At 27.3% G+C, this 23,766-nt stretch overlaps 1 protein-coding gene across 1 annotated transcript in view; it reads left to right on the forward strand.

Annotated features, from left to right (window-relative positions):
- LOC119687395 (tRNA-dihydrouridine(16/17) synthase [NAD(P)(+)]-like) overlaps nucleotides 1-23,766 on the forward strand; it is a 105,719-nt gene that overhangs the window by 26,647 nt on the left and 55,306 nt on the right. The window contains exon 3 of the mRNA XM_038101688.1: nucleotides 18,445-18,483. The gene's annotated coding sequence lies outside the window, so the exon portion shown is untranslated. The remainder of the gene's footprint in view (nucleotides 1-18,444; nucleotides 18,484-23,766) is intronic.

Genomic DNA, 23,766 nt, shown 5'->3' on the forward strand with positions numbered 1-23,766 from the left:
ATAAAATGGTTTATGTGTAGATCGATTTTATAATAAAGCGAAATATTTGATGGGAGGTTTCTAGAGATAGTGTTAAACTCATAGTTGAAGCTAATGATAGCTGTTACTTGTGCAAATTTTCTTACAGCGTCTTTAACCAAGAATTTTTTTTTAATTATTAATTTAAAAATTTTGTTCTTAGTCAATTAATTGAATTTTTTTGTGATATCATCATAAGAGCTGGCGTGGTAAATTGTTAATTACGTTTACATTTCAAAAGGCAGCTTTGAAGGTATTCACACTACAAATTGCCAGTGTTGCCAGTGTCAGTTCCTCATATACAATAAATTATAAGTGTGTTGTATAAACATAAGTGTGTTTGTTTATACTGTTCGTTCATCAACTTAGAATGATTGTTCTTTGTGTTATTAATTAACTTAATTATGATCATATTTAAATAAAGTCCTTTATCCTTTTAATGGTAAAAATAATAAATAAAAAAGAGTAAAAAAGTGTAAAATCTAATTTAAAGCTTATAACAATAATTTTTAAAAAATACAATAAAAAAAATGTATTTTTAATAAGATTTACTAGAGTTTTATATGTTAGATTTTAGGTAAAAGAGGTCAAAACTTATCTAACAGGTTGTTAACGAAATTACAAGAACAAGATAAAATATTGTAAAGAAAGCCAAATTATTTATTCCCAGAAAGGAAATTAACAAAAATATATTGAAAGCGAAACAAAAGCGAAAAAAAAAATGATTATTTGTAAAAAATAATGCAAAAAAGTAACAAAAAACAACAAAAAGCCAAAATTGTAATAAAATTGAGATAGAAACAACATATTGTTAACATACAAAGTTCACGATATATAAACATGATGAAAATTTATAGAAATATATATATATATATATGAGTGTATAAAAAGCTTGAAATTTTTCCTTTAGTAAAATGTTTTTTTTTTTAAATAAAAAAATATAATTATAAAAATGTACTTTTGACTCTAGAAATTGGTTTAAGTTTCAATTTTTGTGCATAGGAAAAGCCTGAACCTTAACCAAGTATAACGAAATCAAGCAAGAACACAAGAACACAAAAAGGATAATTTGCGTGTAAGAAAGATTTTTTTTTTTGGGTTGAAAAAGGTACAAAGTAAAGGACGAATTTCTAGAACCGGAGTATGTGCCGACTTTTTGTGTATAGACCAGTTCCAAATAATTCATTTTGCATAAATTTTGATAGAAATGGTAAATAGACTGAAGCACAAATTGTTTTCGCTTAAAAATGACTATACAAAAAAAAGTTCTTATAATAAATATTATATACTATATATGCATATATGTATATAAAAGACAATTAAAATTAAATATTCATAACAGAAGGGCAGAGAAAGAAGGCAGAGTAAGAAAAGAGTTCAATTTGAAAATTAAAACAATTTATATGATTGTTTTTTCGGAAGATGTGCAATTTTAAGTGACTTAAAGTGACTTGATTTTTATTTTATTTAGCAACATTTACAAAATAAATATATGGAAATAACATAATAAATATATTGTATTAAATGTATTATTTCAATATATATTAAATAAATGTGTTTTATCATATAATGTAAAAATTAAACTAATATGAATATTAAATAAAAAAAACAAAAACAAATCAAATCATAATTGTTTATATTGTCTGGCAAAAGTTTTAAGTTAAGACGTCCACTTATTATTGTTTTATTTATCTATGGAAACTGTGCTTTGTGCGTATAAATTGCAAGAGAGAAGGGAAAATTGTTCATAAAAACGTCAGAACCACAAAATCACTACAATGGTCATAATATTTTTATGCCTTCAGCATCCTTCATCTAAAGTTCACCAAAACAATCTTATGGGGTCTGAAATCGTACATTTTAATCAGCCTTGCCACGTTGTCGAAACAATAAAACTGAAAAGCATTCATAAATAAAGAAAAACAATAAAATACTTTTAGACATTTGCGAATGGTGGTACAAGTTTCCCCTTTCTTACAGCTACAGCTTTGAAAAATAATTATACAAACAACAAAAACACTTTTCAATAATAGTAAATGTTATCTTCATGATTTTAGTGGAAAATATTTTAAGTTTCATGGTAAGTCAGACAACAGTTATGAGGTTTTCATAATAGAGATTTTCTTGAAATTTTATGAAAATTACATGTACTTTATTTAGGAAGGATTGAACAATAGTGAGTTATAACAAAAAAAAATTTAACTTCATATTACTCTGAAAATGTCTATAGACCAGGGTTGTTCAACGCATGGTCCACGGGTCTCATGTGGAATGCGGTTAACAGTTGTGCGGCCCGTTATAGTTTTCTAATCCATCATAATTAAGTAAATTATTTTTTGTTGAATTTGGTAAAATTACATTATTTCACGTTTATGGTATCCCAGAGAAATCAATAAAAATGTTTTGAATAATGTATTACACTTCAGGTTGATTAACTTGATTTACAAAGACTTGCCATAAGTCTACTTGACAGTGCTATAAATCCAAAAAAATAAAACGTTTTTCGTCTGATAACAACTAATATTAATAATGTTTATATTAATAGAATTGTAAAAGATAAATTAATAAATAATTAATAAAACTAAATTTAACATGAGTCACGTTTATTAATCCATTGATCTGACCTAAAGCTGTATTTGATATTTGTTGTCCTAACTTTTTAACATATGTCAATTTTTAAGAAATGTTAACCCGCAAAGACACTTATGCTATATTAGGACTAAAGCACAAATCACCTATACATTATTTAAATAAATAATTTATTTTTAACTAAGTTTTTTATTGCTAGAGTATTTGTTTTAAAATTAAACTTTTTGTGGAGACATTAGTTATGTTAATCTATCAATATATATATAACATATAGCTTAAGGCTTCAGTAACGGTAGCTAACAAATCTTATTTTAATTTTGTAAGTAAAATGATTTAAAAAAAAGTACATAAATAATACAAAAATATACATATAACATAGTGAAAATTAGTGCAAATCCTGTATTGGGGTGTGTTCAAACACAAACGTGACATTTTTTAAAAAATATTTATTTAATTTGCAAAATTTATGGAATAAACTGAAGATTATGAAGATTTTAAATAAATCTCCTATTTAATACTATGTTATCGTACTATGTAATGCCATCGTAGTTACCAGTTACAAAAGTGCTGTTGGAATGCATCTTAAGGTGTGATCTTGAGTTCTCTCTCCCATTTCGCATTAATTTAATCTATAGCAGCATTTTTTGTCTTTCAAGTCTTTATTTTGCAGACTCAAGACATTTTATATTATATAAAAATATGCATAAACTTTTTAAAATAATTAAAATAACATTTTTTTATATAATATAATTAAATTTATTATTTAATTAAATATTTATAAGTAATCGAAATTATATTTCAATCCAAATTTTTACCTCTTTCGTTAAAAAATTTATATAAAATCTATAAAAAAATATATATATATATAAACATTTTCTAAATAATAAATTTAATATTTGTTATAAAAAAATTCGTAAACCTAAATTTTTATATTTTTAATAATAATTTAAATAAAATTTAATAATAAAAATAATAATAATAAAAATTATTAAATTTAAAATAAAACTTCTTAAATAAAAAAATATAATATTTTTGTTATTTATTATAAATTCTTTATTTATATTTTTATTTTTAAAAATTTAAATAAAATAAACCATTTAAATAAAAATTTATGAAAATATTTAAAATAAAATTTCATAAATATACAATTATTAATTTATTATAAATAAATATTTTAAAAAATATTTATAACCAAATTAAATAATTTCTAAAGTTAAGTTCTTATGCCTTTTAATAGAAATTTATATAATATTTAATAAAATTTGAAAATAAAAATTTTATAAATAATAAAATTAAGTATTAATAAAATTATAAATAATCTAATATTTAAAAAATTTTTAATTATTAAAAAGTTATTTGAAATTCTAAAAAATCAAAATAATTCAAAAATTTTATAAACAAAAAAGGAAATACTTAGTAAAAATTTTTAATTGAATATTTATAATCAATCAAAATAATTATTATATCTAAATGTTTACCCTTTTTATTAAAAACTGGAACAAAATTTTCAAAAATAATTTAATTTAAAATGAAAATTTTTAAATAACAAAATTAAATGTTTATTTTAAATTCTAATAAAATATTTACAATAAATCAAAATAACTCTTAAATTTACTTTTTAATAATTTAAAAAATAATTACATTTTAAATAAAACTTTTGTAAATAATAAAATTAAGTATTTGTTATACAATATATTTTAATAAAATATTTATAAATAATTAAACTTAATCTTAAATCTAAATTTTTACTCTTTTCAATAAAATGTATATAAGAATTATAAAAAGAATTAAATTTAAAATGAAGCTCCAGGAGTGAGTCATTATCGATGTGTGTGGTTTGGCATTGTCCTGATAGAACACAGTTCCTTTGCCCAAAACTGGTCGTTTCTGGCAAATTGGTCCCTTCAGACGGTTCAATTGTTTAGACAGTTCCGAATTAAGAATTTTGCCGTAGGGAAGCAGTTTATAGTAGATGAATCCCTGCCAATCCCACCACACACATAGCGATAGTTTCTGGTCGTCAATTCTGTCTTGGCCACTATTTACCTATTTATCGGACTTTTGTAACGTGGGATACAGATAACTACAGCCATCGATTAGGAAAATAATAGAATTGTTTCTACTAAACCTAATATGTCATAAAAAAAATTGTGTTCATAAGCTAACTAATGTTAACTGTAAAGTTCGTACCCTATATCCGCAATAATTTCCAATTTTCAAAGCCCTTTCAACAAAGATCTTTTCCACAAGCAAATACTGTGTTTTGTTTCCATAAAACGACCTTTGACATTTTCAATTCTCGTTCAATAAAAAGTCTTTGCAAGGATTCTATGGACTTTAGTAGTCCTTAGTGTGTGTGTAATATTTTTAGCAATACAAAACTTATTGCAAATTCTTTGATATCGTAAAAACTTTGTAGTAAGCCAAATAAAAATATTTGTGACCATGTTCGCCTTTAATCTATAAATACGAAAATTCCACTTGAATCATCGAAACAAGAACGCCAACAAGATGGCTTCCAAGAGTTATACAATACAAATATATATCATAAAAAATATGCAAAAACAAAATAAATAAGAAAAAAATAATTAATTAACAAAACAAAAATATGTAAAAAAAAATATAAAAAAAGTTATTAATGAGTTTTATAGGTAAAGAGTAAAAGGTAATCAAAATATCAAACTCCATGTCCAGGTAATTCTTTCCAAGTCCAAGTGAAGGATAGGAAAGTTTTCATAAAATTTTAATTTATTCGAAAAGCTATTGTGCATGTTGTGTTGCGATATTTAAATTCTCTATGAATTTCACTTTCTTTATTTTATTTTTTATTTTTTATTTTTATTTTTATTATTATTTATTTTGGTTGTAATATAAGAGATGATGTAAACAGCTAGAAAAACCTCCATATAGCCATATAGCCGAAGAGCGAAAGGACACAAAGGATATGTGCATCATGTGGTACTTATAATTTCATGCTTGTTATGTGAGAACCTTAATGTCGAAAAGGTGTTGCCCGTAGGTGTTGAATTAAACATTTTTACAGAGCGTTGCTACTTTTTTAATTCTTGAAATCCTTTTGTTCACATCAAAGGAAATAGCAGCAACGAAATTTGCACATTTAAGGTGTCCTCTGTCGGTGTTAACTTGCCATGTCAGTGTTAGCCTTTTCCACAAAAGGTCAGTCTGAAACAAGCACCACAAAATAAGGACTTTATGTTTAATGCTCTTTTGAAAAGTAAAAGCCACAACAATTTCTATTGAAAATTATGCAAAATATGTTAAACATATTTGAAAATAAATAAAATTATGAAAATTTGTAATTTAATGAAGTATAATAAGTTAAATAATATTATATATTAAGTAGCTAATTAGGTATAATATAGTACAATAATAATTAAGAGTACTTACATTTGTTTTTTTTCTTAAACTTTTTATGAATGTAAATGTGCTTTATTAGGCCCTTTCTTTTGTAAGCAAATCACAAAAAAACAACCGCTTATTTTTAAAATAACGTATGAAACAACAATATTGCGAGGTTTTGTGAGATAAATTCGCATATACAATATTTCTATGCTACAAAACTACACTGTATTAAAAATGTCTAGATTATTTAAGTTAAATCGTATGAAGATTATATTATAAATTCCTAATTTTTTCCGTTTTTAGTCCAAAATCAAAAAATGCAAATAATATTTAACCCATATTGTGGGATAAGAGAAACTTGATTAAGTCAATGCAATCCTAATACGATAAAAGCAAACACTAACAGCTTCAGTAAGCTATCTGATTTTTATTCGATGATTACCCGTTATCATTTAAGGCGATCACGCTAAAAAACAGTTACACTCCACATCAGTCTCCGTAAATTTTTTTGTACGGCTCGTTTAAGTGTAGCAGCAGTATAAATCCATATAAAAACCATACAGATCTAATAACGAGTATCGATAACACTGTATATCAAAAAAATAAAATCTTTTTTATCTATTTTAATTAAGGTTTAGGTTAAGTAAACTATTTCTATTTCACGGGAGAAAATTATTAAGAAAAAGAATATATAGTTTTTAAATACAAAAAACACAGCATATAACGAATTTGTCCAAAAAGATCATTGCTTCGAAGTATACTATATCAATCGTACGCTGCGGAGCAATAACTTTAAAAATAGAGGTGAATTTTTCATAATATTATAGAGAAAAGAGAGAAACTAGGGAGTGCGCGGCACTGAAACACAAACGAAAGAAACACCTATGAGGGTATTTCATGGATCATACTGTCTTTCATTAAAAACATTGGACTTGGAGAAACACTCAAAACCGAGTAAGGGGCACAATATAACTTTTAGGACGCAGTGCATGATTCCTTGTTTTAATAATAATAATAATACTTACTATGAATAAATAGATAAACATTTTCACTTTAGATATTTTTCCGTAAATTACCTTTCTTTTAAAAAGAAGGGATTTTTCATAGGTTTTTTTTGAATCATTCTTTGGAATAAAACGCCGTTTTATGAAATATTTGAAAAATTCCTTTCTTTGGAATGAAATCTAAGAAAAGACATTTTACTCTAGACAGTAAAAATGTTTATCTATTTTTTTGTATCAAGTTTACAGAAGATACGAAGTTCGTATCTCTTGGAATCCAATAAGTTTTTCTTGACCTGCTTAAACCACCATTTTGGAAGGTGATTTGGCAGAGATTTAGTTGTGTGAGAAAAAAAACGTGTTGCAGAGTTAAATTTAAGAGTTCCAAATGAACCTAAAGCCATTGAAAAATCAAAGAAGAGACTTCAGTATTTTACAGTATTATTGCAAGTACAAATGTGTGGTATAAATTAAAAATGTGTTGTACGAAATCAAGAACTGAAGGATTTTAAATTAAAAAAAAAATTGATGCAAAACATTTTGTTAGTACCTTTATTTAACATAGAAAATATTTTCAGCTATCAATACATAGTCTATCAAATAGTCAATCTGCTTTAAAATCTTTTATTTCAGTTCAAATGTGAATCAGTTCAACATTTTTCTTCTCTGTGTTCCCAGAGAAGCGATAATCAGGTAGAACGTCTTTAAACACTACTTGACTTTCGAAATTGATGCAGGACATCTAGAAAATTGGAAAACAAAATGGATAGGATGAGAACATCAACGATGTGTTGATATCATGATTAGGTTGTAATAAGCAAAAAATCCAACAATCTCATCGAGATGCCACCTGAAACTATCAACCTTTTTGCCGATTCACTTGAAGAAAGTGCTTCTATAGTACTATGCTACTGTTAGTAATCATACTTTAAACTAATTTTCTAATGTATCTTCACTTCTCCGTTAAGAGTATTTTAAGCTTTAATTAAAAATTCAAATGAATTTAAACATTTTGAGTTTTATACCAAAGTGCAATGGGTCAATAGGCATAAATTAGTTATAATATAACCCAACATATACTTAACATATAATCAAATCCATACTCAGTCATGTTAAAGTATTGTAATAATCCGGCGAACATAATACATAAGATACGACAGCATTATTCTTGCATATAGTAAGGATTTACGTGTTTTACTTTTTTTCTGGTGTAATATTGTAAATATTTAAAAATGACGTAGGTAAGCTGTATTTCAAATTCAATTAGTTTTTTTTTTAACGAAATAACGAAACAATTATAATTATTGTTGAATTAATTTCAAAAAAATTTATATTTAATTGAACCACAATTTAACTACAAACGTTCGTATTTATTCTTTTTGAAACAAAAGCGGTCTGGTGTAAGGCAATCATTCCATTTTGATACGTCGTGAAATATCCAAAGTAGAAACTGCTGTGTGTCCATATCCAGTGGCAGCTGTCAAGCAAAAATAACAAAACAAAACCGTCACTCAAATATGACATCTTCCACATAAAACCACAACTGCAATAAAATAAACTTTAACTACTGAACTGAACATAAGAACATTTCTACACACTATCTATCCAAATATATATATATTTATATATATATAATGTTCCACATAGCAATGTACATGCCATATTCAGTGGCATAAAGTCTCGTGGTAAATATTCAAATGCCATATAAAAATATTGTTTACTTACAACAATAAGCCAAGTATCCTTACACTGCCTTCATTCTAGCTTGCCTATGTAAACGCTTTTATTTTATTTAATTTTATTTTTATTTTTATTTTTATTTTTATTACAAGCAAACACATATAGATAATTTAGGATTTTATAAGTAAACGACAGAGCACATAAAAACATACTCTCATATACAAATGAGATAGTTTCTGTAAGCAGATAAAGTATGGTAAAGTATTTTATCCCTAAACTAGCAAATGGCACGAAGTTGGCGTCTTTTAACTTGATTTGATTTTATTTGATTTGTTCTGATTGGATTGGATTGGACTGGGTATGTCAATGTATGTCGCTCCTATCTGATACGCTGTCCTATAATATGATTACGATTTAATGTTTGTACACTGACATATAGGTTAAATTAAATAAAACTAGATACATTGCTTTAAAATCCCAAATACTTTCAGGTCTTACAAAAAAAAAAAAATCCACAAAAATCCAGTAGGCAAATAAAAAAAACTAATTTAATTAAGTATATTTGTGTTATATATTATATTAAGATTTATTTATGCAAATATTGTAAATGTACCTAAAACATGTCAATACTGAAATATACAAATTTCATGCTTAAAGCCATAAAGCCATATCATTCTTTGAACTGTTCCCGTACGAATTAAATAAATATAACTAAATATAAATAGTATAATATTATATAAACCTTTATGTTTAAAATAATCCAAAAATCATATCTATAAGATCTTGTGTTTGCATAATCGTGATCTAGTTTTCTACATATATCAAGGATTAAAATTTTGTTGATCTTTCATTGAGTGATATATCATTTTGCCAAACAGATACCTTATGCTCAAAAAGTATCCGAATTGTGTTGTTTGTTAACTACTCCTTAGACCTTTTTCAAAAATTTGTTATGTTGGTATGTTGGTAAACCCTTTCTTGACATATGGTACAAATTTGAGCGCCATCTGTCAATTAGTTAGTTTACAGCAGCTGTTAATGTGAGACTACCTCAAGTGCATTTAGCGATTTTTACTATGGAAAATTCTTGTTGTATGCGATTGTTGTATCGCTCAGGCACCATATTCGCCAGATCTGGATCCGTGGGACTTTTTCCTGTTCCTGAAACTCAAATTGCCCCTTCGTGGTGTGCGTTTTGAGTCAATTGAATCGGTAAAAGAGAATTCGCTGAAGGAACTAAAACCCATACTGCACGGGCCTACGAAAAGTGTATGGAAGATTGGGTTAAGCGTTGGCATATATGTATCGCTTCAGCAGGAGCATATTTTGAAGAAGATAAAATAAATTTGGAATAAAATTTAAATTTGTGTGTTTTATTTACAAAATCGGAGTACGTTTTGAGCAGAAGGTATACTTAAAATTTAGAACTTTTTACACAATTTAAATATCTCACCTGTTAGGAGTGTTGCAGTCAATGAATTACCATTGTCTGTTGTAACTAACTCACTCTCTATTTCTAATATAAATGCCACTCTAAAAATGAGCTGTATAGTCATTTCAAAAGAAAGTTATATCTCCCTGCCAGTAAGGGGTTGGAATATTCCCGAGGTAGGCATGTCTATCGTAAGAGTCAAATAAAATCCCGACACCGACGGAAATTCATTAGAATTTCGAATGGGGCGTTTATGGGCGCTTTTTTTTGATACATGTGTTTGTAGAGTACTGTAGTCTTAAGCTGACAAGGCTGATATCTACACCAAACAACATTGGTACTGTGCAAAGTTATAGAGTGGAGTCTATGTACATACTCTGTATCTGAACGATTTTGCTGTGATTTAGAAGGAGGATAAAGCACTGGGGCTTGTTTTCTCGTCTTATAGCAGATCTTATTTTGTAAAGACATTATGGCGTTTATAAAGAAAAAGGTGTATACCTTTTTATCAGTTTAGATCTGACCGATTTTGTTCTTGATTAGATGGGAGATAAAGGACAGAGGATTTTATCCTCGTCTGACATTAGACATTATTTCGTAAGAACATTATGATGTTTTTAGAGAAAGATATATACCTCTTTTTCGGTTAATATTAGTTTTTAGTATAGTGATTGAGATCTCTATTATATTTTTTAATTTAATATTTAAAAATAAATATTAGATGGTTTGGTTTATTTTCCCAATTATATTCAAATACTTTTTAGATCCGCTTAAAGAAGCTTCAAAATAATAGATAGTAATTCGTTTCAAGCTAATTTCGTATCTAGCGTCATGCTAAGACGTTGTACGGATTTTTCTTCTGGTATATTTATCTGATATATGTAGATTATAAAGTGGTAGATAATTCTGAACCAATATTGAAAAAGTATTTAAATTAATTTTATGTGCAACTAATATTCAAAAAAGTGCTTACAGATTGCAAGTTATTTAAAAAATTATTTTTTAAATATAAAAGAAATGCTATAGTATAAAAATATTGTTTTTGTCAGTTTAATATAGACTTCTTTAAGTTTTTAAGCATGTTGCTGCGCTGCCCTGATAATACTAAGATTGTCTAATTAGTTTTAAAATAAATAAATTAAATATGAATAGATACTTTATTATATTTTTTATTTAAATTACTGACAAGATTTATAAGTTTTACTTGAACTTCATTAGCGGTCAATTTTTTTGCCATGATTTTGGATAAAATTTCATTATCTGAATAATAAACCAATCTATTTACAAATTTAATAATTGATAATTAGGCCTATTGAATTACTACTGAAATTCCGAAAAATTTTTCTTTCCATTCAATTTAGTTACGAGATACGAAAAGTTACATATTTTCAAGTTGGTTATGACAAATTTCAATGGATCCACATGTCCATACATGTGTTTACCTAGAAAGAGAATTTATAAAGGGAAATAAAAAGGAAGTTAAAGGACAACCAAATAAATTGCTCACAAATTCGATGCAGTTGACTATGTCAATTTATTTGATTATTTGGTAAAATAGAAAAATAAATTATATATGAAAATATACATCATACGTTTTGGCCTCATAATTTCTGTTGACATTTTTACGACTGCAACTTTGATTGTGTTGATTGTGGTCAGAACACGAGTATTTTATTGTAAGATAGTTTGTGGCTTGTTGACATAGATTTCACTTTTAAGTGAATTCCAAAGGAAAAGCTTTTTACTCGTACACTCAACTCACAAGATGACTTACTGAAATAGGTCAATTCGAAAAATGAAGTTATACGTAACCATCAATTGCATTTTGTGGTGCTTTTGAGGACATCGACGATTAAAAAGCCATTTCAATCAAGTGACAAAAAATAGAAATTTACGAGTATTTCTAGGACTTTATTAAAAATTAATAGTTCATTTACGATATATTTTTTCATTTTCATATATTTTTAAGCAGAAAAGGACCCACATTACACCCACATATAAGGTGCATTGCAAAGATAAAAAAAAATTTTACTACAAATGTATTTGTAGTAAGTCCATCTATTGGCCATAAGATTCATTCACTGGCATTTGCACAAAAAGAGCCCAAGTTCTTAAGTCGAAAGTGAGAGAATTACTGGTACAAAAATAAGCATCAAAGAAAGAGCTAATATCTTTGACTTTATTTAAAAAAATACCATTTCTATCTATTTCATCTATATAAATTGTATCAGAAATAGTAAAAAATGATATATAAGTTGGAAGCATACTGCCACTTATGAAATTAGGAAGTTAATCTAAACAAATCTGCTATTATGACTTTTCAAAAAAGGAGATAGATTGGTAAATAAGGAAAAAAGGTATTTCGATGGAGAAAAAATAATAATAGTGCATGAATACTACTATCTAGGTGTGATGATGACACCAACAATAAACTAGACTAGATAGGCTGGCAACTAAAGAAAAATGGTATTTCGGTGGCGAAGAAATAAGAGTAGTGAATAAATTCTGCTATCTAGGAAGCATGAAGAGAAGAGAAATATTGCAGCAAAAAATAGTATAAATCTCACATGGAACAACTTTCTTAATAAAACAAACATACATATAAAAACAAAATGGAATTGGTGCTCAAGTATGGGATTGCACTCTGTTCTATGAGGTAGATAAACTCCAATCATACTTTTGAAAAAAAATATTGAGAATGGACACATTTAAATACATTCAAACTGCACCTCAATTACATTATATTTCCATGTTTATATAATATGCCTAAAGATTACCCAATAATTTGAGCAAAAAATTGTTGAATCGTAATCTTTCTTGGGTACAGGTTCTTAATGAGCTGGGAAATGACTGCGGTATAAATTGGAATCAGCAAACACAGCGTCGCGAAGACTTTGGTTGGTAAAAATTGAACTGCTATTAACATTTCTGAAAATTGATTTGAGAGATAAATATATAAAAAAAACTGAACAAACTAATGGAATTTATAAAGACTTAATGCCAACATTGAGAAAGGGATATATAGCTGATATAATATATATTAAAAATATTATCTGGATATTCATAGTAAAAAGTAATATAATACAGAGAAACGGGAACAGGTTTATGTAGACAGATCTACGCTCTGCAGTATGTGTAATTAAGTTGAGATCAAAGATATTGTATATTTCCTTGGCTTACTTTAGTAAAGCTTATCTATCTTATGAAAACATTGTAATTATTTTAAACGGCTCTGAGATAGAATGGGTAAACGTAGCAGAATATATAAAAAATTGTGCAACATACCGATTTTTTAAATTAATGGATGGTAATAAAAAATTAAGTAATTAGGATAAGACTGTTGCCTTTAGTATGTTAGTCAAAGTCTTTTGGATGATTGGGATGATATTGAATAAATATCTTTTCAGTGTGAATTATAAAATGATTCCTTTTTGTATATCTCTTTTGGTAAAAAAGCTATCATATTCTGACTTACTATGACTTATTATCATTGTTGTTGTTATTAACTAATTGCCTGACTTTTAATATTACTGTTAAATATGTAGATTTTTTGTCTATAATTATTGTAGAACTTACAGATAATATTAAGATCGATATACGTTTTATTATTCTGCGATAAAATTACTTCTAACAATTAATTCCCTTTGAATCAAAAAATTTGGTGTTGGTGGTATTCAGTTTTGATAGTCGATATACTTGAAGGATTCCTTCAGAACATTTTTATCGTGTCATTCCGCATGCCAATCGAAATTTAATAGGAGATGTTCATTTGTATTTCGGTTTCGGTTTGGATGAGTTCTGCAGCCACACAGCTCTCTTTGAAAAACTTTTTTGACTTTCTCAATGGTTTTTTTTTTTGACTTTCTCAATGTTTTTTTTTTTACTTTCTCAATGTTTTTTTTTTGTTGAGAATGGCTTTTGATGACAGTTTTTCGTCATTTTTTTTCAAGGTTTAAATGATCGTCACGAAATTAGCTAAATAAATCTAAAATTTGTATGTGAGAACGTGCACTCCATTATAGATTTTTCTACCATTTTGTGAGTTATTGGTCCAGTTTTAATTGATTTAAAATATAATTTTTTTCTTTAAATACACAAAGTGTATTAAAGTGTAAAGGAAATTTGCTCAAACGTGAGCGGAGAATAAATAGATAAAGTGTTGACTGTTCATCTACTAGTCGTGAAGACTATACAGATGTCGCTGCGCTAAGAACTTGTATTGAACCACTATATATTATTGACATTTTTTTTTTAATCCATTAATTATATTATAATCTGTCAGGTATTATTGACAATAAATAATATTTATTAATATGAATCGTAATAATAATTATTACGATCTGAAAAAAGAAAGGCGCATATGGACTATGTGTCCACTGACATATCCATATATACTTAAAATAGAAATGTCGAAAAATTATTAGGATGCAATGTATATATTGACTTTTTGATTCTGGCTATCTGTTGAAGTATAATAATTATTATAAATTATGATTATAACACAAGTTTGTAGTTGATTTTAAATTGTTTAAATTTAAAATTGGTTAAAAACAAACTATTCGTGTGGTATGAAATCCTTGTCGTGTTCAATACACTATGCTCTGCCTACTTTTTTGTAAAATATCTTTTAAAAAATGATTTAGTATAATATTGCAAAACAATGACATAAACCGCAGTTTATATGTTTGTGATAAATTCATCAAAAGGGGGGAACCACATTGGTGCTATTTCAAAACCATCAAATTTGCTGATGTATTTGCGCTGAATTTCTGATATATCGCTTTTGTTTAGAAATGTGACTGATTTCGAAATTAAGCATTATTTATGCAATAATAAATCAGCAAATTTTCGATTGTTCAATGTGAACAATAACTAAATAAGTATCCTTTATATCCACCAAATATATACAAAATGTTATCACATGCGAGTATATACACATACAATGTATATATAACATTAGTGTATCTATGCATATAAGTATATAGTATATTAACATTAATATTGTATATGAAAACCGCAAACATTATGGAAATTGCTGATATAAGTGAAACTGTTCTGAGTACCGAACTCTTCGTGAGAAATTTGCGATTTTGCATGTAGCACAAAACCCTTCCAATTATATTAAATTCTATAATAACATGGTAATTGCATGTATTTTAAACTTAAAGAGAGAAAAATTAATAAATTTAAATGAAATTCAAATCCAAATATTCAAAGCATGCAAAAGTTAACAATTTTATTATATTAGTTTTTTGTTTTTGTATGTTTAAATAATTAATTTTAATACAGCTTAAATTTAAAATAAATATGTGCTTTAATTATTTTAAAATTATTTAAAATCGTTTTTAAATGAAGGAATTTGTCCGTCTGTCCGTCCACTTCATTCCAAATATCCCATAAAAAAAAAATGTTTTTAAGGGCTCCAAAAACATACATACATCATACAGACTAGTAAAAATTTATATGAAACATTATTGATAATTAATTAAATAAGTTGGTTGGTTAAACTTATTGGTATCAAATTACAACACATAAACTTCAGTGTCCTTTGCGGTGTCCACTTAGAGGCATAGTTAGTAGAGTATTAGCTCTATTAAGGGTTGTGTGTGCTTTCTGCAGATGAGTTCGTTAGTTGTTAATGGGGTTTCATAACCCAACTGCCTCAACAATTTCACATGATTATTTTGGTTTAATTTTCATATGGTTAGAAATTGTTGAAAAAGGATAATAATGGTTTCTCATGTGGCTATGTTCTCTAAGTTTTGTGAAAATAAATTAATTTTCATAACAAATAAATACAATTTTTCAATATTGGTCAAGGAAATGCGTAATTTTTCTTGATTAATTCAATAATCATTATATTGATTTCATATATTACCTTGTATGTCAAATTTGTTTAAAAGCGCTGTGCTTGAATTTTTTTTTTTGGATCTGATGATGAGTAGCATATACAGTTAAACTTTCATAACTCGATCTTCTATAAGTGGAATTTTCTATAACTTCATCTAAAGAGAGTGCAACAGGGTTTTAGAGAGCAAATAACATATAATTCTGCATCTATAACAAAAACAAAATAACAAAAAGCGGGATATTAGACTTATAGATTGTATAAATCCTGTAATAAAAGCTTGAGATATTGATGTAAGTAGTCAAACGATAGTGCACTGCTTGGATTTGGCCAATTCCGACATATCTTTAGTTTTCTTGAATAAAATTGATGAAGACCGCGAATTGATGGAACAGAATTATGAAGCGTGGTTTAAAGTAAATAAAATAACTTCCAATGCTACTCTTGACTATTATATTGAGCTTGACAATAAAATGTTTACTTTCCCGATACTAAGCGCAAAGGAAAGTGATGATGAGGGTTCGGTGGATGAAATTGTTCATCAACCTTTCAAGAATGAAGTAGAAGACTTATTCAAAAGTTGAACCTTTTCTTTACAAAATTGGTCTTCGAGTTATGGAAGTTTGACTTTATAGGTTATAGATAGAAAATTGTTATTTGATTGTCAAAAGTCAGCAAAATTGTGATGGATATTTCGTAAACTTTAATATTTGCTTTCTATTTACGAATATGTATAATTTTAAATCAGTCTCAATATATACGTTAAAGGCTATGGTAATGTTTTGAATAACAATGGAATATAATTTCTGTAAAAGTTTTTTAAGTTTATGACTAATATAATCTCTGTACTAACTAACGTGTTGATTAGTTTCTTTATGTTAGTATAGTAACTCAGTTTCAAATTACCCTTATTCTTTATTATATCTTACATTAAGACTGAAAAGTTTTCGGAAATTCTCATTTAAAATTCGCGCGCTGTATATTTTTCGATATTTTAAGTTTATGTAGTTTGGCAGCACTGTCCTTAATTACTATGCCAAAAATGAGCGCGATCTGTCAGACAGTTCGTTTACGGCAGCTGTTGAAACCAGTTCACCTCAGTAGTGCGTTGCGAAATGTCTTCGACGGTCGTACGACCGTCCTGAAAGGCTTTGTACCACTCATAAACTTGAGTTTTCGATAAAACTGATTCCCCATAAGCCTTTTGTAGCATTCGCAACGATTCTGCACACGAAATTTCGTTCGAAACACAAAATTTGATGCAAACTCTTTGTTCAATATTTTTTTCCATTGTTTTTTCGCAACGCACTACTGAGGTGAACTGGTTTCAACAGCTGCCGTAAACGAACTGTCTGACAGATCGCGCTCATTTTTGGCATAGTAATTGGCCTTAATTGCTGCCAAACTACATAAACTTAAAATATCGAAAAATATACAGCGCGCGAATTTTAAATGAGAATTTCCGAAAACTTTTCGGTCTTAATGTATATATTATTGTACTGGTAGATGGTATCAGTAATTAATTTGGCAAAAATTTAAAATTATTATTATTAAAATGTAAGTACCTCTTACCGCCACTTATTTTATACGGATCGGACGCAAAGTGTGAAGATGTGCGGAACTACTGCGATTTCAGAACGTGGTGTAATGTTAATAAAGTTGAAGAAAAGACTTCTACCTGAAGACTTTTGGACTGTTCTATAAATAAACGATTCCAATTTCATTAATAGATTTAAGAAAATAATTATTAAACTAGAGTATGGAGGTCATTTTCTATTCTTATTTGGATGTTATAATTTATTGTATGTATTTATTTATTGTCAGTAGATTGGATATATAAGTATTGTAAGAATTACACCAGATATCTGCTATACATTTTATGCAATATAGATATTAATATTATATTTAAAATGTAATTTAGTCCAGTTAATGCTCATATCAATTGAAGCTACATTAAAAATGAAAAAAGCACATTAAAAATTAAGCTTAGCTTTAATTTGAAAATACTTTGATGCATATTTGGACCTTGGTTTTAAAGGAGAGTCTTTATAGAACACACTATAAACATGAGCTAGACCAACTCATGGGAAGTGACATAATAACCTTTTAAGAATAGATAAAGACAATTATAGTTGTCATTAGCCATAATCATAACCAAAAGACAACAGTGAGGAACTACGTTAATGTGAAATCGTGGGAATACCAAAAAAAGAACGACCACCAAATAGAACGACTACAAAAGAGACGTATTGATATTATTATAGATGACTTGTGTACATTATAGGTGCATAATTAGAGATCAAAGCAAGCAGTACAGATAGATGAAGTGTTTCACACTAAAAAGTAATCGTCTGAAATACCCATAGTTCTAGTAAAAAGCTTTATAGTATATATTTTTACATTCAATATAAAAGCAGTTATTATTTATGACAGCTATCATTATAATATAAAAAATTTTTAAATACAATAATTTCTTGACTTTACTTATTATATATGTATATTTTTGTTTTTAGATACATTACGACCAGTAAATAAGTGAAACTACAAAAAAGGTAAAATAAAGCAGTATTTCTCCAAAAATATTAAAAATTAAATCAATAATATTAAATTAATTGCATGTTTTTTTTTAAATAAGAAATTCTATTGTTTAAAACGACTACTATAGCAATATAGGTATAACGTATAATATAACATATTATACTTGTTATTATATCTTTTTATATATCGTGTTATATATCTTGTTATTATATATATAACAAGAGTGGATTAAACTGAAAAATGTTTTTTGCCAAAATTTATCTGATTAATTATAATAAAATAATAGTCGATTTAGTATATATATCAGTATATGCAGGATATTTCTGACTTATTCTAGGAAAGAAAAAATCTTATTTTAAGAGGAATAACGTGTTTTCAATTCTTAGCGATGTACAGTTGTGGCAAACTGGCGAGCATAGGTTTAAACTCTAAAACTTAACACGCTAGATTTATATATGACTGACTATATATTTATAAAATAGTGGATTAAAGTCAGATTAAGTTAAGAAAGCCCGTGTTAATACAATCATGAGCATTTCCACTTGGTGACATCTATAGCGCATTGTGATGCCATGGAAAAAAGAGATGTTTGAACCATAGTTTTTATTATAACTTCTTGCGTGATATTTGTTAAAACATTTTGTTCTCTAACTGAAGGTATGAAGATCTAATAAGTCTAGCTTTATAATTTTGGCCAAACCTCTATCAACATCGTTTACAGTCTTGTACAGAAATATGCAAAGTTATTAATGGATGCCTCTTTATTCCTAAAAGATTCTAGTTAACTCACAGTCCCTGAGATTAGTCATTTCTTATCGTAATAATGTTTTCATTTTAGCTGCTAAACAGTCCCAAACAGTTTGGTATGTTCTGGGGTATTAGTGTCATAATGAAGTCTCTTTAACACTCATTTGTGCAAAAACTCAATAAAGGGAGAATTCACGTGAAATCTTATAAAGTCAATATTCCATAAGATCATTAATAGTTGATATATATTTGCTTGTAATAAGTTTAGTCACGTTTAAACCACCTTTTTTGTCCTGGAGGTCTTTACTTGCACTAGGTATATTTGAAATTAGTTACTTTAATGCATGTACGCTACACTGCTTCCAATAGACTTTGGTTAGATTTTATGTTTAAATATAATTACGTATTACGTTACTTTGAAATTGTAATAATTAAACATTGCATTTTTTGCTGTCATTATTATTGCTTTTATAAATAGTGCTATTACACAGCAGATTGATAAATTGACACAAATATTTCACTAAGTGCGTTCATATAACCGTGTACGTAAACGTAAACAAAAAGAAATTATAATTCTCATTAAGTATACTTTTAATATAATATAATACTATACGTGAAAAAATACTTAGATGTATTTTTAATAGACCATTATAATTTAGTGTTAGTATATATTATCCTCGAATAGAACTGAAAAATATGAATTAATTATCATAAAATTTAAATAATGCAACTGTTTCGAGATAAATATTAGTAAAAAAATTAAATAATTAAAAAAAAAATATAATATAAAAAACTTATAAATAGAATAAAAATAAAATTGTATTTAAAAATTAAAAGCTTATTATGCGTAATTTATTATTTCATCTGCCGTTTATTTTTTTTTATAATTAAACCTATGAACTGTAATGAATAATATAAGTTAAGTTACCATTTTTTATTAATGAATATATTTGTAATCCTTACAAACTGTTGATATAACTTTTTCTGCTGATTAAATAATTTTTTACTTCATTCAATTATAGACTCTATAATTTCGATTATCTGCTTCACGATCCGGTTTTATGTGGTTTATGAGTGAACATACTCCTGTCTAACTAAAGACCAAGTACAATTTGTCCTGATAAATGATAATAGACTGCTTTCTACATATTTGAACGAAAAGAACTTTCATTTGTGAATGGAAAATTACTTTCACGTTCATATAACTGTGTACGTAAAAGCATAAAATTATACATTTAATAAATTTATATGCTTAGACGAGTACCCCTAATATCATATATTTGTATTAATTTTATTATCAAATAGTAATTAATTTATGTTAATATAATATTTTTTAATTAGATTTGCATTTCCCAAAATATTTGCTTCAGAAATTTTAAACACGCGCTGCTTTTCAGTTTCACTAAATTAATTGCCACTGCATTGCTCAACTATCCTTGAAACATTGAAAAAATTTCAAATTATTATTTAATGATTTCATGTGAATGTATCTCGAAAAAGCAAATATAATCCTATTATTTTCGAAGCCAAAATTATGAATTGTTTGCTTATTGACCGTTTGCGTATGACTTCCAACGTCCATCAGAACTTTAGCAATACCAAGAATTTGCAGAAAATTGTGAACTTCATACTGCATAAAATATTTGATATAAATTTTATATATTTGGATGGCAACTTATGACTAAAAGAAACTATTAAAAATATAGAAGGGTTCGAATAGAAATAAGAAGACAACAACAAAAATTTCAGTTAATTTATTGAATTTTGTCTGACATACAACATTGTTTAGTCAACAAGTATTGCCTAAACCTAAATCTGTATACTATATTATCCAATTTGTATTTCCAAAACTAAACAAAAAAACTATTCTTTACAAATTATTTGTGTGGTCTTAGTAGATAATTTACACCAATAAAGCATGAAATTATAAGTCCGAATGTTTCCCCACATGTCTTCCACATCCATATCTTCAATTTTTTAGATATAAATATATTAAAAGAGTTTTTTAATAATGTGCCTGTAGCCATCAGAAAAGATGATTTGTGTCACACCTCTTTTTTAAAGAGAATATGTGTGTATCATACTCCCAGACAAAAGGGCCAAAAGCTACATACTGATTTCTTATGGTTTCAGTTTATGATCATGCTGATTTCACGTTTGTATCCATACCCAAAATTTTTGCTGTAGTATCGTTAGATATTTTCTGGGAGCAGGTTGTTAACCCCTCGTTTAACTTTTATTCTGTACTTTATTGTCTTGGCCTAGGGTAACTAAGGTTGGTTATCGAACTATATGTTAACTATATAGAGGTGAGTCCAGATTTTCTAGAGCTGGGAATAGTTAAAGCTATATGAAGTTTGAGTTTTATGTATTTGAGTTGTGATGAAAGAAAAATGTGTACGAGGACGCCAGAAAGCTCGGAGTTCTGAATTGGAAAGCAATTGCACAACATCGACACAGTTGGAGGCTAAGGTTGTTAAGGAGACTAAGGTTCATACTGGACTGTAGTGTCAAATAAGAAGAAGAAGAAGTATTTGAGTTGTACGCATTCTGTATAAATTTATTTTTCGCTTTAAAGAGCAATAAGAGTATCAAATATCCTTATAATTAAATCTAGTTTCGTGAGAGTTTGAGTATGAAGCGAGCGATTTCTTAACTCATATGTCAATTGTATTTTATATGACACACTTTAATATTATTCAATTATTGATTGAGCAGTTAGTTTACAAAATATTTTTCAACACGAATATGGTTTATTTAGTTAAACAATTCTTTCCTTTTAAAGGGTACGCAATAGTATATTAGAATATTTTACTTTTTTGTTAAAAATATATGTATGTAAATATTTAAATATAAATATTGTTGTCATGACCACTTGTTGTGGTTGTTGTTATGCTTCATAATATAATTTACATTTTTCTAATTGTTACTTTAACAAAAAAGTTTAAGAATAAAAAATTATTTGTTAATTTCACACGAAATATTTTTAGAGACAATGAGAACAATAGAAACGTTATTATTGATTAACATGCGACGTCAGTAACCCGAAAAGTTATGAGTTCATATTAAAATTCCGTAGTTAAAAATATACAAAAATGGGAGTGACTTCAGTGCTGATATCAGCAAGTATAATTCAAATCGCATTTTTTTTTAGCGATATATCACAGCCCCATATAATCGAGAAGTGCTTTCGAACTGCACGTTAAAGGAGACAATACGACATGTCGTGCGTCGAATTAAAATAAACCAAATACGTTTTGCATTTCCTACTTGAGATTTGAATTTTAGTTGCAATTCTTTTATGTATGTTACTTAAAAATGATGGTATGTTTCTCTTTAGATATGCAATTCTAAATGTCGGTAGCATAAAATCTTACAGTAAGTAAGTCATATAAATATTTTCCTTTTCACTCCCATGAGTATTGCCGGAGTAACGCTTATTTATATGCATAAAAGTTAAAAGTTGCTTTTAAAAAAGTTTGTTTGAAATGGAAAAAATACTCTTCAATATCCACCTACCTAAACTCAAACCTTATTCCCAAACTTCTATTCCATATACATCCGTATTCGTACGATTACGTACGTATGCAATATGTATCTGGATGTCATATCCCGCTTTTATGTTTTCAGTCTGATTTTATTTTATACAATTATACAGTATGTTTAGACATTTGTACTAAAAGTTGTTTAATAAGTCAAAAGTTATTTCAGGTATTACTAATACTGTTGGGATTAAATTATTTTAAATGTGATTATGCTTCGATTATAGTTCTGGAAAATATTATATCAAAGTATAAGGTATTTATAGATATAATTATATTTTGAGCTGGGTGTAAAGTTTTAAATAAATTAAATTTCTATAAATTAGAACTAATACAAAGCGGAAAATCCTCACAAGTGTTAAAAATTATGCCATACTTTTACTAAACTTAAATAATTCCAATTAGAACACTTTAGAATTAAACTGAACAACACTTAATTAAAGCATTTGAGCGTTATCAGCTAAAAAACCAAATTATCACCCAATAACGTTACTAGGAGCTTCAATCAGATACGCAAATACTGGAACATAGCTTGGCATAACACTTGATGCTAAGTTAAGATGGAAGAAGCAAAGTAAACACAAGCTGAAAGTTACAGAAATGGACTGGTTTATCGGATGAAGATCAAAACTGCTCATATATATTGAAATTATAATTTACAAAAAAATTTTAAAACCAATATGGTCTTCTGGTGCACAAATTTGGAAAAAGCAAGCAGGCTACTCTATACCACAGGCATACTTCCATGATTTCAGTCACACGATTTAATTGTCATTTAACATGAAGTAGGGGTTTTAAAAATCTCTTAGTAAAAACGATGATTTATTAAGCTTTCGACGTGGATTATGAGTATCAAGACAAGAGTGCATCGATCAACTTACTCTCACGCTGGTACAGTGATTTTAATCGTGAACGCAGTTAACTCACTGACTGACTGACTAAATTTACACATTCATGTTGTGTAAAAACTGATAATGCAAGATCGTCATGCGACATATTGTGAGATTT

Source organism: Teleopsis dalmanni, chromosome X (genome assembly GCF_002237135.1).
Source record: "Teleopsis dalmanni isolate 2A chromosome X, ASM223713v2, whole genome shotgun sequence".
Classification (NCBI taxonomy): domain Eukaryota; kingdom Metazoa; phylum Arthropoda; class Insecta; order Diptera; family Diopsidae; genus Teleopsis; species Teleopsis dalmanni.